This window comes from Prionailurus viverrinus, chromosome A2, assembly GCF_022837055.1.
Source record: "Prionailurus viverrinus isolate Anna chromosome A2, UM_Priviv_1.0, whole genome shotgun sequence".
In the NCBI taxonomy this organism is placed as follows: Eukaryota; Metazoa; Chordata; class Mammalia; order Carnivora; family Felidae; genus Prionailurus; species Prionailurus viverrinus.
The window spans coordinates 157,342,127-157,350,723 of NC_062562.1; positions in this window are offsets into that span (position 1 = coordinate 157,342,127).

An 8,597-nucleotide genomic window follows, 5' to 3' on the forward strand; every position below is an offset into this window, starting at 1 on the left:
TCATCAGAAATTTAACATCCTAGGTATAAGAACGTCCATTGCAGAGTTGTTTATAATTGTCAAAAACAATACTAAAATAAGCTAAATGTTCAACCAGAGGAAGTTAGAAGGCACATTATAGTATACAACATGGACTAATTTTCATATGTCAAGACTTGTTTTAGGAGATTATTTAATGATACAGAAAATAATTGTATTGGCATGCAAAACCATTTATTGCTACGTGAAAAATGTATAGCTTTTACTTTAAGATGATCGATTGAAAAAAATATCATTTACCGCTCCTCACTGTGAAAAAAGCAAAAAGCAATGAACTACCGAGGTACAGGTATTAGTAAAGACTCACAAAAGAGAAGAAGTTAATATGGCTGCTGAATACCGAAAGGAAAATATTAACAAAACAAGATCTTGCGCGTTTCTGAAAGATCAAAACTAGCTATGGCCAAAGTGATACATAAATCAGAATGGAGAGAGACACGCCTTAGCACAGGTAGCAGAGAAAGCAGGAAGTGAGACAGGGCCATTCTACAAAGTCCCTGAATCCACAGGGACATAGCCAGAACATGAGAAAGAACTTCAAGCAACACAGTTGGTGGAAGAACTTCTATTCAATGGGTTCTGGGTCAGAGTCTCCTTCCTGACCTCCACATGTATGAGTATGTTTAGAGAACATGTCTATAACACGAAGCTGGAAAAACATCCTGCAAAAGAGTTAGAGTGTTGACCTAAGACGGGCACTGGCTTCCAGAGAAGAGGTTGCCAGCTTGTTTATCTTCCAGTGAAGGCTGCCAGCCCACCCACCACTCCCACAAACAGAGCGAGTGTGGCCCGTCTTCTCGTGCAGGGAAGAGGCCACCACCTCGGAAGAAATGTGAGTCAGCTCCAGGCAATCATCACCATTTTTTTTTTCATAAATGTGGTTGGATAACTGAGTGCCAGCAGACATTTTGTTTAAACAAGAGAGCAGCTGTGGTAAAGAGAATATTATCGATTTATCAAACCACTTTATTATCCTCTTGGGACTCCAGGAAAATGACATTTCCCTGTCCCCTTGGGTCTAGATGGGACCAGATGACTAGTCCTGAATAGTGGGATGTGAGCAGAAGCATATGACGTCTCCAGGTTTGGCCCCAAACTCCAAATCTCCAACACATGATCCCCCCCTCTCTCACCTTTTGTGTCAACCATGGGAAGGCATGGGCACTCGCATCCTGGATCTTTGAGTCACCTCTTTTAGGAGAGATGCGCAGGTGAGCTTCCTGACCAGGAAAATATGCTTTGGCCTTCATGTGAAAAGAAAAGGAAACAGAGACTTCTATTGGGTTGAGGTATTAAAAATTGGAAGACTGTTTGTTACAAGTTACATTAATTACTCTTACTTAGGTAGCAACATAATTTCATAAAAGAGAAAGACCAAGGCAATCAAAGAAAATATGGACTTCAGGAAACAGATCATTCAGAGAAAAGACAAGGACATTGATTTAATTGTAAGTGTCTTTTTTCTCTTCAGGAAAGTCTCAGGATCTATTGCGCTCATTCATTAGGAAACGGATAACATAAAAACAAACAAACAAAAATCAAAGAATAAGAAAGTGTTCATGGACATTACATGAAAATTTCAGGAGAAAAACTGGAAAAATCTAGACCTCAAGCAAGCAAACACCCAGGACAGGTGAAAAACATGAGGGGAAAAGGTAAGCAATAACGGGTAAATGTTTCTGACATATTTTCATCAAGTGGTCACTATCTCAGCTTGAATGAATGATCTCCGTGACCAAAGGGAAATTTGGTGGCTGTTACATAATAGTGACAAGCAGGACTATGCCTGGAACCCAGAGAATTCCCTGGGATGTGTTCCTCTGTCTGATATTCCTAGGTAACAAAAGCTGCCACAACCCAATGAAGCTGGGACCACACAGACTCAGCACCTCTGGGAACGAAGATGTGATTCATCCCAAGAAAGAATTCTTTCCTACTAAGGTGCTGGAGAGGGTAGGAATGGAGAGTGGAAGAAGGTCACAATGACTAGAAATTTAAACCTCATGACCAGTTACAGAAGCCAGAACCCAGGCAGATGTGTTCTGTATTATTTAATGCTTTCCTTTTCTCCCTTCTCCGAAACACAGAAACATACACGTTATAGGAGGAGCCCTAACAGTGGTTGTGGGTTTTAGGTGCCGAGATTCAAACTTCTGTTCCATCTCCTGGCCTCTTAATACGACTCAGGTAATCAACTACTTTTTTTGATGTAATGACTCCAGCACCCACAAGAACAATCTCTTTCCTCCAGGTACCAGCAGAACACACTAGCTGTTGTCACAGGCAAACTCCAAACTTCATAGTGGCGCAAGCACGGTAGGAGTTTATTTCTTGCTTATGTTAAGTCCTCAGTGGTTGTTTCTGGTTGACAGGAGTCCTCTCTCCAAGCAGTAATTCAGAGGCTGAGGAGTTGTTTTTTCCTCACCTGCCTTTTTAACAACGTAACTTCCAGGATTCTTCTACTCATCTACATCAAGTCAGTAAAGAGAAAAGAGATAGATAAACATTCCTGTCTACTAAGCTTCTTGACCTGGAGGTGACAACAGGTTATCTATAACTGCAAACACTGGGGAAGACTGGTCACATGGTTTCCCCTGGAATCTCCTCTCTCTGTCTCTCTCTGTCTCTGTCTCTCTTCTCCCTTCATCTTCCAGCTTCACTGTGTCTCTTCTGTTTCCCCAGGTCCTCTTCCTTCGATCTCAGATTCCACATGAAAATCTCTAAGTGGCTCTTCAGGAAAGGTATATGGTGATTTTCACATTTTGGGGGAAAGGAACAGAGGCCTTAATTAATGCATAATAATCATTATCTACAGAAAAGTAACTCAGGGTCATTGCATTCTTGCCTTCAAGATACTACCAGTGTTTTCTTCGGGAACCTGGTTTGCTTACACTTTTGCTTCATCAGGAGATTAGAAAGATAGTTATCTTTTAATATCTCAAATAAGACAGAAATAATCATTCATGGATTTTCCCACAAGACTCTTGGAAAGCAGACATAAGTTCCTCCCCCAGGAACAGTAATAATTATGACCACAATACACTCTCTGATTTTTGGGAGATTAGGAGCCTGTGGAGGATCCAGCTTCAGGTGGCCACTGATGGGCCACCAATTTCTCTGTAATCATTACCCACCAGCCACTGAGGAAGCCAGCAGCCCTGATTAGTGGGGCTGACAACCACATCTTCGACCAATACCTTTTACTGAGAAGAAAGGAAGTTTGATCCCCTTGACTGCCCTTCCCCTTGACTGCGCTTTTTTCGTTGATGTCTGGAAATTTCCATCCAATTGCTGTTTGAAAATTAAACACAAACCCCTAAGCACCCATCCCTCTATTATGTAAAACAGTTCAGCCCGGCTCACTGGCCCCTATATCCAAATTTACATATGCATACAATACTCAGCCAAAAAAAAAAAAAAAGTCAGGGATAACAGTCAACCCCACTAGCACTGGGTTAACAGAAGCATCCTGCAGTATAGGATCCTGCACACTGCAATCACCCTTTCCCCCCACCGCCACAGCTCACCAACACATTTCCTTCAAACAAAACAAAACAACCTTCCCCAAGGAGACTATTCAAAGCAGCTGCTAAGAGGGAAAAACCAAAAATATTCTCCATCATATTATACTAACTTCTATCGCTTGAATGTTGTCTCTCTGCCAACCAGTTTCTTAGCAGCCTTTTTTTGAAATTATTCAATGGCATTTAGCAGATGGAAAAACCCTAGATCACAGAGAAAGGCACACATCATAATCATACACAAACTTATCAGTCTCAACAAAAACAGTCTTAAAGGCCTTAATCATTTATTTACAAAGGCAGGAAAATGTTTTCATTTGGAAAAACAGACTAAGGGACATAACCGGAGAATACACTTATCACTAACAAAGCAGATCGATTATGAATAGACACATGGTAAAATCACTTCAATTTAATTAGTGTAAACTACAGAAATTCCCCATTGTAAGTAGCACTATCACTACGACAAAGAAGAAAGAAAGAAAGAAAGAAAGAAAGAAAGAAAGAAAGAAGAAAGAAGGAAGAAAGGGAAAGAAAGAAAGAAAGAAAGAAAGAGAAAGAAAGAAGAAAGAGGGAAGGAAGGAAGGAGAAAGAAAAAGGGTGTTTGGAAGGAGAATTGCTTCGTAAATATGCTGACAGAAGAACATTTTGTCAACATTCTTCTGGGTGTTCAGAATCTAAGGCATTCACCGAGGAAGCTATCCTAAAATCTTAAACTTTCTAGTCAAACAAGAAATGAAAAAAAAGTAAGATAGGAGAAAGTCTTACTCTTTTTTTGTTGTTCATCCCTTGAACTATCAGCAATTGTGTCAAAAGCTATTGTAGATCATTAGATATAAAAGTCTGTAATACTTCCTACTCTGCTAGTGTATTTGAAATCCATCCCAGGACACATTGACTCTCAGAGGAAACTTCCTTGGCCATGGTTATTCGTCTGCAGAATGAATTACCGAAAATCCGAATGTGTTGCTATGCCTTTTGCTGGACAGCTACCTCCCTCAATTCCTACCAGATTCAAATGAAAGAAAATGATGGCTCTTGGAAGCCATTAGGAATAATTATCCCTTCTACAATCTATAATTTAATCATGGGTAATTATGTGACGTAACAATAGAATAATTAGACTGTTTCTCTATCTGTGTTTGAGTGTGGCCTCATCATGCCATGTTTGCTAAATTATATTTTTATATGACCTATTAAACTTAGTCAACTTCACAAATGCCATGGCTACAAAAGATTTAAATATTTGCAATGTATGTAAAATAGAAAAGATTGTATTTTAATGCCCTTCTTTAATACTAGAAAAATTGACCCAATAGCAGCTTTTATACCGAATTATTCCAATGGGCTAGACATTGTCGGGAGAAAAGCAACGGAGTCTGATGTGGAAATCATTATGGAGCACACAGTCCTGGGGGAGAGAAAGAGCTTCTCAAAAACTGCACAAGTAAATACATATTTACAAACCAGAGTAAATGTGATGAGAGTAAAGCATAGACTCTATGAGTGACTTTAATAGGATTTCAGGTTTTCCTGAAACAGCAATCTGTGAGCTGAGGCGGGTTTTTTTATTGTAGTAAAATATATACAACTTGGGGCGCCTGGGTGGCGCAGTCGGTTAAGCGTCCGACTTCAGCCAGGTCACGATCTCACAGTCCGTGAGTTCGAGCCCCGCGTCGGGCTCTGGGCTGATGGCTCAGAGCCTGGAGCCTGTTTCCGATTCTGTGTCTCCCTCTCTCTCTGCCCCTCCCCCGTTCATGCTCTGTCTCTCTCTGTCCCAAAAATAAATAAACGTTGAAAAAAAAAATTAAAAAAAAAATATATACAACTTAATGTTTATCATTTGAAGCACAGTTTGGTGGCATTAAATACATTCCCAATGCTGTGTGATTATCACCACTATCTATATCCAAATTTTTTTCATCTCTCCCAGCACAAACTCTGTACCTATTAAATAATAACCGTTCCTTGCTTTCTCCCAGCCCCTGGTAGTCTCTATTCTATTTTTCTGCATCTATGAATTTGTCTGTTCTAGATATCTTATAAAACTAGAATTATACATGGGCACCTGGGTGGTTCACTGAGTTAAGCATCCGACTTCAGCTCAGGTCATGATCTCACAGCTCGTGGGTTTGAGCCCTGTGTCGAGCTCTGTGCTGACAGCTCAGAGCCTGGAGCCTGCTTCAGATTCTGTGTTTCCCTCTCTCTCTGCCCCTCCCCCAATTGTGCTCACGCTCTCTCTCTCTCTCTCTCTCTCTCTCTCAAAAATGAATAAAAATTTTTAAAAAGCTAGAATCATAAGCTATTTGTCTTTTTGTATCTGGCTTATTTCAACAAGTCATATTCTAATTAAAATTTTCAAGGTCAGCCTTGTAGCATATATCGAAATGTGGCTCCTTTTTCTGGTTGAATAATGTTCCATTATGTGTATATACCAATTTTTGTCTCTCCATTCATCGATAGATGCTTGGGTTGCTCCCATCTTCTGACTATTGTGAATAGTGCTGCTATTAACATGATGTACAAATATCTGTTCTAGTCCCTGCTTTCAATTATTTTGGGTATATACGTAGGAATGAACTTGCTGGGTTAGGTGGTAGTTCTTTGTTTAACTTTTTAGAAAACCATCAAAATGTTTTCCATCGTTGCTGCACTATTTGACATTCTCATCAGTGATCCATGAGTTCCAATCTTTCCACATCCTCACCAACACTTGTTGTTGTCCATTTTGTTAATTATAGCCATCCTAGCACGTGTGAAGTGGTATCTCATTGGGATTTTGATTCGCATTTCCCTAATTGACAAATGATGTTGAGTGTCTTTTCATGTGCTTATTCGTCATCTGTATTGGCCATATCTCTTCTTTGGGGAACAAATGTTCTTACTTTTGACGAAGTCCAATGTATCTGTTTTTTCTTTTGATTCCTATGGTTTTGGTGTCATGTCTATGAAATCATTGCCAAATCCAATGTCATGGACTTTCCCTTTTGTTTTCTTAAGATTTTTATGGTTTTAGCTCCTACGTTAGGTCTTTGACCCATTTTGAATTAATTTTTGTATCTAATGTAAGGTAAGGGTCCAACTTCAGTCTTTGGCAAGTAGATATCCAGTTTTTCCAGTACTGTATTTGTTGAAAAGATTGTCCTTTCCTCATCCAATGGTCTTGACACACTTGTTGAAAATCAGTTGACCATATTTGTGAGGATTTATTTCTGGGCTCTGAGATGAGATTTTAAGAATCAACAGGAGGGAACTAGATGACAAAGAGAGAAAATCCCTCTAGGTAGAAAGATTAGTTTGAGCAAAAGTATGATTTTCTTCTCAAGAAATGTAAACATTAATATCTCATTTTTCCATTCCTCTTACACATATTACATTAAGTTAATCTGGTATTTAAAATTTCTTTTGGGGGAAATCCTGAGTTATTTACTCTGGGGTCTCTGAGAGAATAATACAGGGTGGCACTAAATCCGTTCTCCTTTCTCATCTTACAACCAACATGAGTCATTAACATGCCACTTTTTCTTCTAGTATCCAACAGGTTGGAGTGATTCAGAAAAGCACAGCTCACAAGGCCAAACATTAATTCCCATAGATAGTACAGAACAAAATTACAAGGAGGAAAAATCTAATTACCTAACAATTAGGGAAGCCCACCTTGCCCGTAATAAAATTAGTCATTACTCTGTTATGGAGGACAGTGTTAGCAAAGCTGCTTTGAGGCAATAAAAAGATTTGTGGGAGGGAAGAAGGGGGCAGTTAGTATTGTCAGTAGAGATTTAATAAGAGTTAATATGGGAAATTTCTGTAATTTACACTAGTTTTTTTTAAGGATGATTTTTTTTAATGTTTGTTTAAAAAATTTTTGGGGGGGGCGCCTGGGTGGCTCAGTCGGTTAAGTGTCCGACTTCAGCTCAGGTCACGATCTCACGGTCCGTGAGTTCGAGCCCCGCATCGGGCTCTGGGCTGATGGCTCAGAGCCTGGAGCCTGTTTCCGATTCTGTGTCTCCCTCTCTCTCTGCCCCTCCCCTGTTCATGCTCTGTCTCTCTCTGTCTCAAAAATAAATTAAAAACGTTAAAAATTTAAAAAAAATTTTTTTTTTGATGTTTATTTATTTTTGAGAGAGCAAGAAACAGAATGCAAGCAGGGGAGGGGCACAGAGAGAGAAAGAGACACAGAATCCCAAGCAGGCTCCAGGCGCTGAGCTGTCAGGACAGAGCCTGACACAGGGCTTGAACCCACAGACCACAAGATCATGACCTGAGCCGAAGTCGGACGCTTAACCAACTGAGCCACCCAGGCACCCCTACACTAGTTTTGTTTAACATTTTATGTATCAAATATCTCTGTGTCATTAATCTACTTTGAATGGAATGAATGAATATAATCCGGTTAAGAAATTTACTCTATCTTCCAATATGGAAACAAACAATTTCATATTTTAATTTCAAGTGATTAAAGTCTTTAAGCTATATTTTGTTTGAATCTGAATATTAATATACTATGATTTAAAAAAATCATCTCCCATCTCACACTGTATCCTCTTGGGTTTATAATAAATAAAAAGAGATCTCATCTCTAAGTTTTATCTCCTTACGTGATTGCTACTTTAGCTACACAAAGACTCAGATGAAGCCTGTAAGTTACTGCTTATAAGAGCCTAATCAATTTTGTAGACAAGTCAACATCATCTTCCCATCATTCCTTGGGTTAGGAGGGTGCGGGATAAGAGAGGAGAAAGGTGGAAGGGAGGTGGGGAACAGGGAAAGGATGGCAATTTTCTTCTTCCAATTGTGTGTATGTGTATGTGTATTTTAATTCCATGGTTTAAATATTTCAAAATTATATATTCAGTGCTAACAGCATTATTTTGTACCACCACTGACAATTCCATTTTCATTTGAGAAATTAAAGGGTCAAGTTCCCCCAAATACTGTCTCACTTACATAAATATTTCCAGACATGGAAAAGACAATAGCTCATTTAATTATATTATAAAATTGGAAGAGATTTTCTGTTGCTTACTACATGAAGAA